General features: G+C 33.5%; 1 protein-coding gene across 2 annotated transcripts in view; it reads right to left on the bottom strand.

The window, feature by feature from the left end:
- The window catches only part of LOC128155341 (protocadherin-9-like), a 42,789-nt gene that overhangs the window by 12,965 nt on the left and 11,272 nt on the right, over nt 1-18,552 (bottom strand). Inside the window, exons 1-2 of one of the 2 annotated variants that reach the window (XM_052816996.1) lie at nt 9,299-9,585; nt 3,834-3,965 (exon numbers count right to left, since the gene is read on the bottom strand). The gene's annotated coding sequence lies outside the window, so the exon portion shown is untranslated. Of the gene's footprint in view, nt 1-3,833; nt 3,966-9,298; nt 9,586-18,552 lie in introns of those variants that run through there. The other variant, XM_052816998.1, reaches the window with a different exon arrangement.

Raw genomic sequence — 18,552 nt, 5'->3', positions numbered from 1 at the left:
CAAAAACAAACAAAATGAAAAAAAAAACCCAAAACAGGCACAAGATCCTAAGATAAGGTTTGTTTTCATGCACAGAAAAATTGATTTTTTTCTGCTGGAAATTAATTCAAATTACACTGGTTGAACATAATTAATATTGAAATACTGGCTTTTTGAATATAATGCTTTCAAGTCCATGCAGCACACAATCAATGATGGAGAAATTATAATAAGGATGCAACAAGGATGCTGATTGGATGGTTACCTGGGATTTTTTTATTTATAAGCTCCCAGCAACTTTACATATTCATAACCCTGATAAAACTTTCAGTAGCCCCTCCTACCTCCCATATGGTGTGGAAAATAGATTTCTATCAAACGTACTTCATCAGCGCAGTAGCCAATGTTGACTATGAATATTGATTTTATCAGCTCATGACATCATCACTGAATGCATCACAGTGTTTGGCTCCACTGCACAACAGACTTGTATGACGAAGTATATTTTCTTTTATTAAAGAGACAAAGTATCCATCGCATCTGAGAATATCACAAATTTTGTCTCAGAAGCCCTAATCCAGCACTGGAACCTTGAAAATCCCAGAGTATACAAAATATCAGATATGGAAGCCACAATCTATTTCACCATTGTGGCATCTTGATCTCTTAAATCTTTTTGTTTACATGCTTGTGTATTACATATCCAAACAATGGTGACCCAAATCTTGGTGCAAAATTCCATTATATTCAAGACATGAAAAAATTATCAACTCCACTCAAACAAAATAAATTTATCTTGGATTTTTGCTTGTTCCAAGCTCAGAAAATTTCAAGACAAATCTTTTGTTAATAGTAAAATTAAAGGCTAGAAATTGGTATAGGCAAAATGATAGACAGACTAAATAATTGCTGAAGAGTTATGTAGAAGAATAAAAATGTCTGGTCAAGGTTCTTAACATGGAATAAGTGATATCTAAGCAACCATAAATCTCGCCTCGACTGATAAGAACACTTACAACCTGTCTGAGTTGATATATAATAATTAGCATGTCTATACTAAGATGATAAAATTTCTAGCAGATAATTTTTTTAAAACAATCTTGAAGTTTTTAACATTTTCTTTTTAATGTGAATAGACAATTTTCAGTTTTACTGCAAATATCGGAATAACTCTTAATAAATTATTTTCAAATGTGTAAATTCCCAAAATATGGTAAAACCACATTGACCTAATTTAAAGCATACAAGTATACTAAAGTACGTACCTTGCCTTACAAAATTCCATAATAATACATGTAACAAGGGAACGGCACATAATCAGGCAGGCAATTAGTTAAGTGCCAGCTGGATCTTACAGTGTCTACATGCTGCATGAAAGATGGAGTCTAACACAGTAGAAAATCCCCGTCATATAACAAAGTGACATTTGCACGTCAAATGTTTATAAATGAAAAGGCTATCAGTTACTGGTCATTATTTCAATGACCCCTAATCAGCGATTGGGTAATAGTTAATCTACTTTTACTTAATCTCTACCAGTAAAAGTTCCCAAGAAAATCAGGGTGATATGTGTGTTTGTCCAGGGGCTTTGTGGTGTATTAAGCTGATGTGTCTCTGCGACCGCCCAGATTGCTTGGTATTCATCAAAAAATAGGTATATCAATTCCTGAGTAAACCCCATTTTAAGAAGTTTAGATAATAATTTCAATGGTCCAATCTTTATTAGCATTTAAATGAATAAAGTGATTGACATAGTGGGTTCCACTTGAAATTTATCAAACTAATACCAAAAAACAACAGTATATTATTGTCCGATTTCAAAAAGATTATCAGAAATTTAAGTTAAAATTTCAGTAAATTGATATTAATTTAAATGGGTTAATTCATAGATAAACTGTTCGGTAGATATCAAATTTGTTTATATACCTGGTGGCAATATTACAGTGAATCCTTACATTTTCCATATCCCAATTACAGTGTCACGGTAGGTCCACAATTCAGCTCCCGTAATTATAGGTGTATGTTTCCAACACTTTAACCTCTATTAAGAAAATTCAACCATTTACAAAAACAGGTTTTATATAGCAAAATTTTTTAATAGGTAAGACTCAAAGAATATATACTTTGACTGCAGTTTTGACTGGCCTTTAGACAGGTGTCTTTCATTGTCAGTTTCCACACATAGGTGTAATATTTAGGTAATTAAAATTCACATATACGTAGTGTGTTTCTGCCACCATACCCAATTAGAAAGTCAACCAAGTGTGAATAAATTATACAGAAATATTTGACAGATGAGCAATTATCCTTCTGACAATGTTTAATTGCATCAAAAAGTTATTTTCTTTGAAGCAATTAATTAAATTATGGAATCTTCATTAAAAGCAATTTTAGCTTGTTTGTGCTTTCTCAAACCCTCCATATTTAGTTTACTTTAGTTTTAATTAACATTACAGAAAAATTAATTACCAGAATATACATTAAAAAATTGACCATTATTTTTTAGTTTTGATCAATTTTAACATTTAAATATATAAGAAGAATTATTAGAATGTACAATAAATAAAACTGACCTTATATTCATATAATAACAATCTCCCGTGTTTATCCCAAAAATGGGGACAGTAGTCCAGATAATTTCTATTTATGCAATATCACAGGTGATTTACCTGGGGAGGCTCACCCCATGAATTATTTCCCTAGTAGTAAAGTTGGGAGCTTCCCTTACAAGCTGTTGAAGCACATGCTGTGTATAATGTAACAGTGCCTATTGATGCTCAGTCCTATACAGTACCTCTCCCATGTATTTGTTTGTTTGTTTTCCATTCCAAATTTAATCCACTCATTATCAAGCATTGATCTTGCTTTTCATCTTCTATCCCTGTGCTTGGTCAAGGCATAATGACCAAATTCCCAAATGACTACAAATTACCTATGCAATTAATGATCAGGGGGTATGAATGTCTAAGTAGCCAACCATTCTGAATAATCTTAATTGAGTAATGATGGTCAAGATTAGAGATCGGGCCATGTTGTTTGTGATTCAAAGAACCACATCTAAACAATAGCTGGGTTACACAGTCCTGGTAAATATTTGTAAAATCAGTACAAAGAGATGTTGACACAAGCTTTCTCCTCTATTTGCCTACATTACAACAACTTTTGAGTTTTAGCCTTAAGGTGAGTGAGACAACCGACAAAGTTCTATCATCTAATCTATACAAATATACAGCCCGGGCACCAGAACAAACAGCCCCGACCATCACACCACAGAAGAGTTCCACGCTAAGCCCCAAAAGGGCCGGGCACTAGGGAAACAAACACCAGCTAAAATTATGGAGGAAAAAAAGGGGATTAACATATAATGGTTTCCAATTTTAACACTGTATCATAAAGCTTTGATGAGTCTGTTTGTAGTTCTTCCTTTAAATCCAAGACAAATTTGAGAAAGTGAGTGACTTTCTTCCTCTCAAACAGATCATTTGTCTCCTTAAGAGGTGGTTGTTTATTTTTCAGTGAAGAGAAAATTTACTTTCCGATTTTTACACCCTACATCAAGGATTTTAATGACCCCTCTCCAAACAAAATCGTATGAATACAATAAATATCATTCATTTGTGGAAAATATCATACGACAGTTAAATAAATGTTACTAAATTCCTCTGTTTAAATTATTTTCAAAAAACTTGGAATTACATTACCAAGACAAAGATGGTTTTTAAAGCATGCAAAAATTTGGGAAAAATATAATAAAAAGGTATTATATATATATAAGCATTTCTTTATGTTAAATAAAAACCCAGACACAAAAAAAAATAATGAAAGTTTTGGAATTTTGTAGATTGGATACAAACCTGACAAGATAGTAAAATTATGATGTACTGAGCCAATTTTTCTTGCATGCAGTTGGGTTTTGTCAGGGAGGAATTAATCTTGTCCTGTTGTGTGTCAAGGCCTGTCAGGAACTGTGGCACACGTGTGGCTACCTGAAAAATGGAGGTACCATCAGTTAAACCTTTACACTCACCGAATTAAGGACAGGAAACTTCTGACACTTTATTAATGAAGGACGCAATAAAATCGTGAACAAGGGAAACTGTCATGTCGTTTTCACATGAGCTGTTCAAAGACGCTTCATTTTTTAACGTATATTAAGCATATATCAACTGTAAAACATTTCCGCAATAAAAAATTAATGTTAACGCGAAGTGCTTTTGGTAGTCTAATGGCCCCTTGTCATAACATTGTGACAAATTGTTACCCACATAAAGTCAATCTACTTCAATATTTTTACAAAGGATATATCTTTAAAAAGACTTCAATGAATAGAGTACTAGATTTATAAAAACACTGTAAATCAACCTTTAATCCACAATTCACTTAGGTTTAATATCTGTTACTTCTTATGAAAATATTATTACACAAATTTGAATTTATATTTTTTGGAATGTGATGATTTAAACTGTTGTTTTGCTTTGTTATTAGACTAGAGCCTCACACAAAGTACGACATACAGCAATAAATCATTTGTTTTGGTTATGTCTTTAAACGGTAACAAAAATTAACCTTATTTTCAATTCATATTTAAGAAATATATTTTAAAAAATCAACTTTTTTTTATTAATATATATCATTAATACTAATATAAAATTTTTGTTAAAAATGTAATGATCGAGTTAAAAAATTATGAAAAATTTAATAAAAAATTCTTCAATGACATGAAATATTTTTTAAAATTGAAAACAGCTCACTTCAGTTTGAATTGATAATCCAATTAATTAAAAAAAAACCATTGCACAACAAGATAGTACAAAATACTGCAACTGTCATTCATCATTGACTTTATACTTACACTAAAAAACACAGAAAACATAAACGGGCACTACTTTCACACTCCTGTAAACATTTCCACCAATCTATGACCATGCATGCTCGTAAATTACCCCTACATAGACTAGCCCTGGAAACAAACTGAGACCTGACCCACCATCAGTTCCCTGTGACATTAGGAACACCTTTTGATCTTTCCTAGGTCCAGGTTCACCCTGCCTTAGCTACATGCCTTCTTATTACACAGAATTCATTTGTTTTACACAGACATGGAGGTCATTTGGAGGAGCCCTCTGGTCACCTTCACTAGGCTACGTATAGCACCATTCACCTAGACCTGATCTCTAGGTATACAAAGATTTAATTGTTCTCAAATTTGTCATATTCAATTATCAACAGGTAATTCTATTTTCTCTGTCATGAAAGAACAAATGAGTAAACTTTTTGCCTTTGTCAAATGTGTTCCCCTCCCTTCTCTCTCCCTCTCTCTTTTTCCAGTTCATGACAATATCCTAATAAGCTTGAGGACATAAAACAGAATACCCTACATCACAGTAAAGGGTGGTCTATTCTTAGTTCCTGGTTTGTTAGTGACCCCACTGCAGGGGAGATAACAATAATGGCCATTTGTACTTGTGGTCAGGGAGATGTGAGGCCAGTGGCGTAACTTAATGGGTGGGTGTCCAGGAAAACACCCTAGAACAAAGTCGGGAGATTAAAATCAGATAAAACACCATAATTTTACATGTTTCCACACAGAAAATTACAGGGTGAGATACTGTTAGGGACCTGAAAGGCAAAATGTCTGCTGATGTCCACTAGTGTATCTACTTTATCTCCCTCATTATGCAAGAAGATTTTCAGATGAAAAATGATAATACATGTACTTGCTTTGTACAAATAATTACAAATGTAATACAAAAAGAAAAAAAATTGTTGAACCTCTTTTTCAACCATTACAAAGTATTTTCAATTTAAACTTGACTTTCGGAGATTGTGTTACGGTTCAAACACACTCGTAGGATATAGCGTATCAGAGTTTTTCACGAGATTGGGCCGTATGAATGGACTCCCTACCAAGCGAAGGTTTGGTCATCCGCTTGACACAAAAACCAATGAGAACTGTAAATAGCCTAAAGGATATCTACCCTCTCTCCAATTTACCCACTGTCAAAATACAGATAGGTATCTTAATTAAGACATCTAGGGACCTTTGATATTTTTTTTTTCGCCTTAAATGGCTCCCTTTTAACAACAAAACAAACCCACTTTTAGCCAGTTTTTCCATTCATAAAAATAATGTAACAAACATTTTCACACATGCAAAAAAACAATAACAGCTAGAACAAAATTTTATATTACATTGTAACAGATCTGAAAAGTTTAATTTTTTAAATCATTTAAAATTACATGTTTTGAGATAGGTGTCTTTTTTATAAAATATATATGTGAAGGACAAGTGTGAATAAAGTTAATTAAATTTTCTCAACACTTCGTTTTCCTCCTTCTCAATAAAAAAAATCTCCTATAAATTCACGGAGTCCTTGACTTTTCAAACAAAATCCCCAAAGACTTCTCGAACAACTTGTGGAGGTAAGTGTTTTCTTGATTTAAATCCGTGGTCTAATTATGAGGACATTACGTCCACTGTTGTAAGATAGGAATTAAAAACCCCAAAAGTCTCGACGGACACTTGATCACAAGTTTCATTTCAGTCAGAAGATTGAGCTCATTCTGACAGGTTTCACAAACAATATTAACCTGGGTAGTCCAATATTTTCCAACAGAATCTCGATTAAATCCAGTACTCCTTTCTGAGTACATCATGGGAATCAAGTGCTATCATTTCTATACCCCACCTTAAGCAACTACTCAACGTTAATCAAATCTAATTCAGTTATGTAAAAGTTAAAAAAAACCTGAATTCTAGATTGACCATTAAATTTTTTCATTAACTAACTGAATTGAGATTTATTATTTGGTTATAATGTCTATTCTGTGTTGAGAAGATTGGCTTTATTTTTGGAAGGCTGCAAGGATCAAAAGTTAGAAATACCCATATATGTTTCAGGAATGTTTGCCAAATCTTTTTTCTTGTATCTCAAGATTGTGAAACTATAGAAATGGTGAACAAAAACTGAAGTACCTTGCTATGTCAAATTAAGCCGTTCATAAATGAAAGCATTGTATATTGTGTTCATCATGTGCCAGCCAATCTAAAAGAATTTTTTTTCATAAAATTTCACCAACTCAAGTGTTGGAGTAATCCTTGAGATTCTGCCAGCCCGTATATTGCACCTGGGTTGTTGAAGAAAAAGAAAAAAAAAACTTGTCATGGGTCTTTGTACAGATACAGGTCAAGATCTAAGTTCTGAAAATGGTGAGTAAATTAAACATCCGCTAAATACAAATATTTCTCCAGTTTTCATTCCACCAAGCTCTGTTGTGTATCATGATTCAGTTCATGTTATGTCGCAAAACTACTTGAACTGTGCAGATGTATATGCCGATTCTCTGTTCATTTATTTTATTTCTTGCTTGAAGTGAGAAAAGGATAACATGGTGTTTTCTAATATCCTTTTTATTTGGTTCAAGAGGGCAAACTAATTACAAATTTAATTAGAGGGATATAAAAAATTCAATATAGCAAACTTACCACTGTGAAATTACATTGGCTGAAAAACGGCAAAATCAAACAAAAAACAGCTCAAAAATTTTCCAAATGACATAACAATAACAGATCTCCGACAGAGCACAGGACTTATATTTCATATTGAGCAGCAAATATATTTTCATTCTCTTAAAACTCAGGGATTTAAAAGATATTATTAATTTAATATTTCTGACACAATTAAACTTCATTTCTTCTAACAGGAGAAATTTGATATCTTACCATTTGAAAATGAAAAAACCACAAGATGAATCTACTGTAATCCGACAATCCATTTAAATACAATTTCTGACATTTAACAAATAAGGCATCCGAAAACTCAACATGGAATATTTGTAAAGCAGAGTGATAAAGGTATGAGAGTATTGGCCAAAGTTTATTATCTCAACATTACTTCTCATCAAAAATGATCAATTTCATATCTCAACTCATCCCTCTCCATTGATTTTTTTTTAAATTTGTAAAAACTTCTGAACCAATGAAAAGACATAGTGACAGGTGCGTGAAGCTAGTTCTATGCACTTGGTCCAGTCTTAATTATGTGGCGTCCATACTTCTGGATACATTTTGTTCGGGTGTTTAGCCAGCACAAATATTGATGGAGAGGGCATTTTTTGAGACCCCATTGTGTCACAATTCTCAATATTTACTCAATCGTACACTGAAACGAACAACAATAAACAGGTCAGAAAATCAATGGTTCGCTGTTGACCAAGTTCAGTTTGTTTAGACCCTAAATACTGAAATGACCACTGAAAACCAAACTTCCACTTTTAATGCATGTGGATTTTTCTCAGACCTTAATTCAAAGGAAAATATAATGAGAGCTTACCAAATAACTGAAACACTGAGCTATAGTTATGTTAGACAAGCAAGCAGGTGGAAATTGAGCAACAGAATGAAATAAACATAGACCCCTACAAATATCATCTACGCCTTGGATATATTGATCAGATACACTCTTCCATTTCAATTGTAGAAAACAAAATGGGACCCTTAAGCAGTAACTCTAATTAATATAAAGTGATACTGTTAGATATACATGTATGCATGTATATAAAAATAATTATATAAAATTTAGAACATTCATAATAAATACACATTAATTTCAATGTAAGAAATGGGCAAATTAAGTATACTTTTACAAGCAAACATTAATTTAAAAAAAAAGCAAAATAGGACTCCATTTTTGTGTAATTTTGATAACGAAGGTTAAATACTGGGGTTAATTCAGATGTGGTTTATCATATTTGGCTGTAAAATTATGACAGAGGTGATAAATTCACACATATCCAAGTAATAAATCACTGTTATAGTAGCTACAAAGTGTATAATAATAAACAAATATTCAACATAAAAAATATCAAACTGTTGACTCACCGACCTGCATTTACGATTCCTTACAAAATGACCTCACGAGAAAATCAAAACACTATCACCACATCATGAAAAAAAAAAAAGGTCCTCCATTTCATCACCAAGAAAAAATCAATTTGAAATCAAAAATTTGATGTCAATGTGTGTCAAACTTGCAGACGTTTAAAAGGAGACAGGTTTTGCAATCAGCAATATAATTATAGGGCAATTTTCCACCTGATATAGCTGATATCAAACTCAAAATTGGCAGGCTGGACAAAACTCACTTTATGAAGTTAAAGGTATATCTACCCTTGACGGCATTTTAATATATCAATGAAGCACAAAAACTGTCAGCAAACACGAGTCAAAATAAGAAACTGCGATAAGAGCTCGATAAAATCTAATCAGTTGTGTTTCAGGTTGACAATTTATTCATTTTTATTAAAGTTTAAAACTTACCCTCAGATTTTTTTATAGCTCCAAAACAGAATCAACAGTTTTGTCACCACAGTATTTTAGCCTTAGAATTCTATCTTCTGTCTTGCAATTTAAAAATCTTGAAAATCCCTGTTGCAGAGGGAGAAAAATATATTCAACACACTTAAAATCACCGCCAATAATGTTCCGGGACAATTCAATAATTCTCCGCAATACCAGACAATCACTTTTACAATTAATCAACATGTAAATCAAATTGTAGTATTTCTACACTGCACTAACTGTTTATACGTGATCCATACCGACAACAATACCTGATAGTAATAGAAATCACAATGTACTTTCTCTGACACTTCAATTGTTAGCAGAATATCATAAGCTCCGCCTTTTCGACACACTCCACTAACTTCCCGCCTTAGGCTGCTCTAAGCTTTTTTCTCTCTCTATCTTGCATTCAGAATCACTCCTGAAAAGTTCAGGCTTTTAAACTTAGATCACCAGGGGGCAGGGACCCATCCATTGACCACCATGGGCTGCAGCTATCTCCCGGATCAAGTCATGTGACCATGCAGGTCAAGCAGTATGAAAGACATTCAAGAATCGTGCAATGAAACCCTAGGATGACAGAGAGCAATAATAGGATTCTTTCTTGCCCTGTCAAATTTCCAATCCTCCAATCTAGTAGGATTTCTGTTAACAAGACCAATCTACATTGTATGGCACATCAAATGCCCATCGTAATCCTTCTTTTTATTGCAAATTCGGATTTTAATTTGCTTTCTGACATCGAAAAGTTGCTTCTTCTACAAGAAAAACAAGGCTCTCGCTGTCCACTTATACGGTTTCTCCATGATGGAAGTTTGCTACACCGAAATTCCAGATGACCAACTACTTTTGAACATATCAAGAGAGTCAGTACATGTATAGGATACCAAAGAAACAGATTAATGGGTCAATTATTCCATATCACTCAAATATTAAATTTAATAAGTGTATATATATTTTTCAACTTGTTTTTAATAAAAAAAAAAACCCCAAAAACCCAGAGCTAATTCTATATTTCTCCTGCTAAAATGGCCCCAAAAATATGAATCTAATATATCTAACAAAATCTTTCTTAGTCTAGGACTCTAAGCCTTCTGGGTTTTTTTCTCTCTCCGACACTCTTATGAATTCTACCTGTTAATAAAAAAGTGATTTAAACTTGCAGTCGAGTGTGTAATTGCTGGCATTAAAAAAATGTCAGATTATGTTCTTAAATGTTGCCTCATAAACATCGCAAAATTAAAGCCACAGATCATTTGCTTTCCTCCTTTTCTTACATAAATCAACTAATTTGTTACTTTACTATGAAATCAAGACATATTGCACCAGCATACAGTCTCCACAATGCAATTAACTGGTGCAGTCAGAATGAAAATGGCTGGTCTTTATAATACGCCACCCATATACATATCACCTCTTAAAATGTGTTTGACCAATGGTTTCTAGCTTTTACATAGTATTTTTAAAGGCTGAGATTTTTAGCAAGATATAAAAGATTAGTACACAATTTGTACCTGACATTTGTCACATATTTAAAGGATAAAATTGAAAACTTTCACACTCAATCTAAACAATGGCATTCAAACTGATATATGTTGATGCAATACGGCCACAATGATGTTTGTCTACAGACAACATTAAAAAGTTTTAAATTATGTAACATTGCTGATAAACAATCTTGTTGACTTATTTACAAAGTTAGAATCTATCCACCAATGGACATTTAAAACTTTATGATCCAGAGAAAAACAAAGATGAAAAGAGCTTCCTACTGCTAATAAGTCTGGGATAGAATTATCTCCCCTGGACAAAAGGGAGATAACCATCTACAAGTCTGTACCATTAAATAGAAAAACCAAACTTTTCAGACCAATTACCACAGAAAAAATACACCAATGATAAAACAAAAATGATCGATTCCTTTTATTTTAAAGGTTTTTCTTTACGCAGTATTTCACAAATGAGACATGAAAAACAGTTTTCCCTTTTCCCTTTTTTTTGCTCAGACAGTATTGGTTTCTGAGTAAATAGAACTGAGTTGTGAAATAATATGGCAACATATTGAGAACTAGGCTAATAATGTCATCTGAATCGAAAGAGTTTTTAAATTTCTAAATAATGAATGAATGTATAAAAATCATGCACAGGAAGCATTAAGAACAGCATATGATAGATGATTTAGACCACAAGCCAGTGTTGTGTTTCTTTAAAATGAAAAAAAAAACAAATACATGTCTGCATGCCTTCAACTCCAAGTAAGATATCGGTGGCAAGATTATTTTCATTTTTTTAAAAATATCAATTTATAATTTTTTTCACATTGATAATTTAAATCTAATCTTTTTTAAAATGCTGAATAATATACGTAAGGAAAAATTCATAGAGGTGATACTCCCCAAAATTTCCAATACGTCTCAACCCTGTGCACACAATTTCTGTCTTTGAAATGTAGAATCAAGTTAAATGAGCAAATGTTTAAACCGACAATGCAAGGGGGAGTTTTTGTGAAAATATCTGCAAACAAACTAACAATATTTTGCAAAAAATAACTTGTAAAGGACCTCCACAAATGCCTCAATGAAGGTGAAACAGGTTCATTTCATTGTTAGATGTTGACATAGGATCCCTGCACTTCAGTGCCCAAATCTCTCCTTTCTTGTTCCCAATGTATGACACATCCTATGATGTAGTTTTAATTTGTACAAATTAATATCAAAGTTTTTTTTAAAATGCTAATAAAAAATGACACCTAATTTCAATTAAGTCAGGTTTTCACTCTCTGTTTTCATTTCAACGATCGAATATTTCAATTAAGTAAAGAATGGCATACTATAACAGGAATTAACAAGTTTCAGACCATAAATTTTAAAAATCAATCTTCAAGTAAATAATTAATTCTTTTAAGATTGTAAATTCATGCTTTTCAATTATGAATTACAATTTCAAATAGAAATTCACATAAATTAGCTCTCTCTCTCTCTCTCTCTCTCTCTCTCTCTCTCCCCCATATTGTACTACCCCAATAAACAGAATATTAATAGGTCTGAGTTTAGTTATCTCCCAAGGGAGTCACATCTAGTACTGACCATCAGCAGTAATTTGTGAAACAGAGCAAAATCACCTGAGGTAATGGTTATCAGGAACACAGAGAAAACCCTGCAGAAACCAGGGTAGCTGATCCCAATATCAATATGCAATCAAGTTAATGTGCATGACACAATGGCCAAGACAGCAAGCTAACCGTAGACAAATAGGCAGAGCAACATTAGTCACACCAGAATGAGTTGCTAAATGGTTCCTGCAACTTCATCTGGACATACAAGTTAAGACGGTTAAGAAGATAGCCATATATGACACTCTGCAGGATTTACTAGTAACAGCCATCCACCTTCATAATTCTTAGGTTTTCATTGGAACACCAATGCACCCCAGTCACTTAAAATGAAACTGAACACAATTTAACACAGATCAGCTTTGCCAAAACAATAAGGTACATGAACTTATGACAAAGGTTAATAGTGCACAAATCTTTATAATATGGACGTTTGGATCATTTATTATAGATAAACCATAACAAAGAGTTTTAAGCCAGATGTCACTTCTTATAAACAATCAAACCTAATATTAACCTCTGATAGTATTGTAACATAAAAAAGATACATTGCAAAAAAGTTTATGAACTGTTGGAATACAATTGACCCCATTTTAGCTTAAAATAAGGTTAAAATTTAAGTATATATTTAATAATGTATTTTGTTTTATACAGTAAACTAAATACACTGCATATAAAAATTACACTTTTATACCAACCAGCTTTTCAATATTTTTTCCATATCCACAAAACAAAAGTTGCTATTTACAGTAAATTCCAACAAAGTACAATCATACAAATCTAAAAGAATCTGCCAAATAAAAGTCCCACCTTGTCTCAAACCAAGTGTACAGTCAAATTATCAGAAGTTCCTTGAAAAAGTACTTCCTCTTGTCAAGCTGTGATGGACCATTGTAAAATTGTTCAGACTATAGCTCTCAGGGACTTTGCAACCTCTGGCAAACAGAGAGTTTTATTGGTTACAAATATGTGAAGCTGATTCTGGTCAGATAACACTGTTTTAGCCCGGTGACACTAAGTCAACAGTTAGGATGTACATGTAGGCTATTATTACATGGGAAGAAAAATACAATTTTACAATTAATGTTATCTTGTTATCAAGAAAATAACAAAACTTATAGACACCAGATTTCACTTTACCAATAATAAATAAACTTAGAATTGCAAGACTTACAATCTTCTTACCTTTTAAAAAGAATTGCTATCAATATTTGATTTGTAATAAAGAAAATTACAAATTCAATTTTCTTTTACTTGTACTTATAAAAGACAAGAATGGTGGAGTATTTGTGTTAACAATGGCGGCATGCATAGGTAATACGTCTGTAAACAAACTAATTAAATCATGGAATTGACACAAAATGTTGGTTAATGTGTGATCGCTAACAGGAGGGGAAATTAATGGGACACAATTGACATCCTCATGTTCACACAGACCAAGATTAAAAATCCAACACCCCGATTCATTAATAATTCTAACAAGGGTATACACCAAGGATTAGAAATTAATGAACACAACAGGTAAGACAAGAAAACCAGTGTTGCTGTCCTGTGGTTCAATTTATCTACCTGACATTGTCCAGTGTCCGACTGATAAAAATCACCACCCTGGGGCTGCATGGTCAGTTTTGAGCCATCAAGGGGCAGGAGATACTCTACATTATACAGTGCCACCACTGCTGCTAATGAGTATGAGAAACCATTGATAATACACTCACCATGTACATTTAACCTGTGACACCTGCAAATTTATTAAGTAGGTATATTTCACAGAGAGGAGAAAATTAATTCAAGAACAGGTTAAGAGATATATATATAGGTATATAAAGGTCTCTCTTGCTTCATCCAAAGGTCAAAGAAATAAAATGGACCACACCTTTGCGCTCTTCCTTCATTTTTCCATATGGAGAAAAACAATTTCATTTGACAACTCATTGCAATGACTTCACTGATTCGATTCATCTGTAATTGATAACTAAATATACAATAGGGAAGTTCCCCCTATTTTTGCAAAAATTGAACTATTTTTCTAGCTCTCTGTCTATTTGATTTTAAAATGTTTTGATTCAGAGACAAACAAAATAATCCAAATCACAACAGACACAAGTTCTTTATAAGTTTTTAGAAATCAAATTCACATATAAACTAACTGTTCCTTTACCCCAAAAGCCACTAGAAATTGTTTTTCTAATCACACCATAAATACTTCAAAGCTGTATTGCCCAATACAAATTAAAACTTACAATATGCAAAGTCATAATAGAGAAAAGAAATTAATTAATAATTTTGCCATTTGTGACGGTTATGAATATCGTTATACAGAGATTAATTATGAGTGCTGCCTTGAGCCTGTGGACGGGATTATGCAGCCTGCACGGTGAGGCTGAGCAGCTGGTGCCCCGGGGTAGGGATCTGTGGGCCAGTGTTACCCACACAGATGACAAGATTACACCACTCAGGTCTGCTGTCTAACAACTCATACCTAATTACAGGACAAATCTATCAATCTGATGTCATCATTTACACTTCAATACTGGAACTATCTCTTGAATTCAGACTACAAGAACTACTTTTATTTTTTATCTTAAAAAATCAGGCAACTGTCAGTGCAAATGGCAGCTTGACATGCAATATTGATATGCTGAAAACTCATGGGGCAAAACTGTATTTGTTGATGGAATAAACACTATGTACGGTTACAACTGACACTTAGGTAGATGACATTGTGAATGTATCAGAAAGTCACAGCAATATATTAGTATAAATCAAAATGTCCCATTAACCATCTCACTTTATCAGATGAAAATCTGGATCCAAATATGGCGCCCTGTGGACAAAATTCCATTTACACCACGGCCAGATAGTCAAACAGTTAATACCAATGTCATAGTAACCAGTAAAGCAGGAAATCTAAAATCTAGCTATAACATCAAAGGCTGACTTTTGACCACAGGGTAATGCACACTTACTACAGGTACAAAACGTATTTCACTTTCCCTCCAAATATAACTATTAATATCGAACAGTCATTAGTAGGTATTCATAACAGAATTTTCTTTACACAGTTTAGACTGAAACTACATATTTCAGATCAAAGGGGGCTCAATATCAGTGATCATATATTGATACACTAATAGTAAATGTTTTATTCTACACAAAGTAGTATCAGATCAATCTATTCATTTAATCCTCTTTTTAAACCATTAAAATTCTCATCAAAGGTATATTGACAGCCAGTCTCATTAGAAACAAGACTGACATTAACTTTGCTCTCAAGATGAAAAAAAAAATGTTGTAGCTTGTTGAACATCTGATGTTCTTTCCTGCTGTTAGATTGCATCTTATGATGTGTGGCCAATACAAGTTCCTAATATAGACAACTCATATGCTATAATACCTGTCAACTCCTACTTATGAATAGTTCAGTTGCTTCCTTTAGGAGCTTGTTCACAACCACCTGCATTATTTCTCCTTAAAAAGCCTTTCAAGCACACAGTTCTGAGATCAGAAAGTTTTAATTTGCAATTCCTCAGCAGGAGTTTCCGAGGCCTGTCAAAGACTCCCGGAACAGTCTGAGGACTTAAGCACCAGGACCAACCTCCAGAAGTGTTTGGGATTTGCTTAGAGGAAATAATATGCACAGTTGGAAAAAACAGAGCTGTGCAGATAGCTGGTGACCCTATATGGATGACACTGAGACTATGTATAGCGGCATCAGCTGCTTAAATATAAGTCTACGAACCAACAATGGGGAGATGAGCCTCAGCTGTCGCAGGCTTAAAGCTGACATATTGCATTTATCAGACTCTGACCAGCGAGCACACAGAAATGACCCCATACATGGTTAGTCAGTAGCTGGCACAGAAGAGAATACTGGGTAACTAATAAATTATTAATTTCCAGTATACAGCTTAATGCATGAAAAAAGCCGATTTTGATAACAATGTAACTTTTTGTGCTCCTTTGGACAGCTCCTTACAAATTGTGGGATTGCCAGTGAAGGTGTTTAATAGGTAAATTGATCTTCTTTCATTCCTCACCTGAAGCCCGATTGACCCTGGTCAGTTAGCTGGGGAGGCAGGTAATGGCTATTATCCCTCAGATTGATGTCCTGGTTTATGTATTAACATCTCACCCCAGAACAATGGTTTCTTGTTGGGACACAGGACATAGTAACCACATCAGGACAATGTCGCTGTCATCAAATGCATGTTACTTCACAAAGTTATACATGTTAAATCAAAGGACCAAAAAATATCGGTCATTGAAAATAAATCATCTCTTTTTTTTGCCTCATATAATTAATTTTCACTGTTATCAGTATTTATCTTGAGTTAATTTATGTTCAAACAACCATGAACACGCTCACACATTAAATTTTTACCATAAACTGAAGTCTGCATAAATTTATGACTTAATGATGCAAAAAAAAAATTATTCAAACAGAACACACAGAAAAACGGTCAAACATTCAAATAAAAATAACCTGGCCATAAAAAGGCAAAAAATCGTTGCAGAGAAGAAAGTATAAGGAGAGGTAAATGTGCCATGTTACGCCCAAACTGCCGGTTTTATGTTGGAAAATAAATGTAAACTTCAGTAGGTTAGCCATTTTCATTTGTCACGAACACCTTTAAATGAATAGATCAAAGAAGCGGTTCATCATTTTCTCCATTATTAGCCGTGATAGATGGATATCTTATCAAAAATCCTCACACAACACTCGGGCTAATTTTAGGCCGCTCAAAAAAAGGGGAGAACCTCATCTCTTGTAAACTAGAATTTACATTAAAATGAAAGTAATTGAATGGAAAAGCCCCATGAAAAGGCAGAAAGTGAATTTAATAAACAGAGTACTGAAATTTGCATACAAAATAATAAACCCGATAAATTTGATGGAATATCATATCATTCAGATCTGAAGATCCTTGATGGACCTGATCAAGCCCATGCCTGGGTGCATCTCAATACCAACTTTTCGCTTTTGCTGTTTTTCGGTAAACCCTTATTTTGGAGAAATATCAGAGACCACGACCAAGTACAACGTGTTTAAACGCCCGTGACAGACTCAATTTCAATTTTTTTTTTTAAAACTTGGTTGGTCTATTCACAAGGTTTTATAAAATTAAAAAAGAAAAGGAAAGATGAGAAGAACCATAAGTGACAAAGCGAAAGAGACACTGATCAATTGATAGAACAAGCCCTGTAAAGGCCGTCCCTGTGTAACAAGTGTTTGCATAAGCCAATCAAGCTCTTACTCGCATTTAACAGCAAAGTGAAATTGTTCATATGCAACATACACCAGCCTTCAATACCAAACTTCAAAGATGTTCCTTTTTTCACATTTCAAAATCAATAATTGTTATTATGGGGAGAAAAATAAAGAAATGCCTTGTAAAATCTACCGGTAATTGACCTTGATAAATTATTGATTTTGAATTGGTTTTCCCAAATTGAAATTAGAAGACATCAAATCGCGCACAGAAATTGCATCTGACACCACATTTATCATGACTGGATGAGAGAGAGGGTCACAGAGTTTTCTCAGTCATTAGGACCACCTAGGAATGATAATTACTCAATTTCACCACCATAACTACATCCCCACTGCATTACACAATAAATGCATGTGTCTCAGGAAAAAGACAAACAGGAAAGTTGTCAATGACAACACTTTACAATGTGGAACAGATCAGCTACTGTAGACAGCATTGCCAACAGTAATCAGTGAGAACAAGCACCTGCCATCAGACTGCACATAAATTCTAATGGTTGTCATACAGAAGTGTCATCCTCAAGGACTAGGTGGATGCCTTTATCAATGCACAGAACAATCTCTTCTATGTAAAGTCTCTAATTGGTAAAATTTGATTCATATCCATTTGTTTAATAATCACTTAGCTTTGCATTGTACTTAGTGTCACTAGATGCATGCATGTACAACAAGATAATAACACAATTCCATCTTACTACACAGGGTAGTTTCATTTGATTTTTTCCTGGTTCAGTCAGTATCTGACCTTAAAATGCCAGGAATTCTAATGGTTTTATATTCTTTAAATACCATACTTAATTAAGTTAAAGATCTGCATGCTTGCAAGAAAAATAAATAATATGA

Source organism: Crassostrea angulata, chromosome 7 (genome assembly GCF_025612915.1).
Source record: "Crassostrea angulata isolate pt1a10 chromosome 7, ASM2561291v2, whole genome shotgun sequence".
In the NCBI taxonomy this organism is placed as follows: Eukaryota; Metazoa; Mollusca; class Bivalvia; order Ostreida; family Ostreidae; genus Magallana; species Magallana angulata.
The sequence above is the reverse complement of the archived record's forward strand: the minus strand, read 5'-3'. Positions and strand labels throughout refer to the sequence as shown.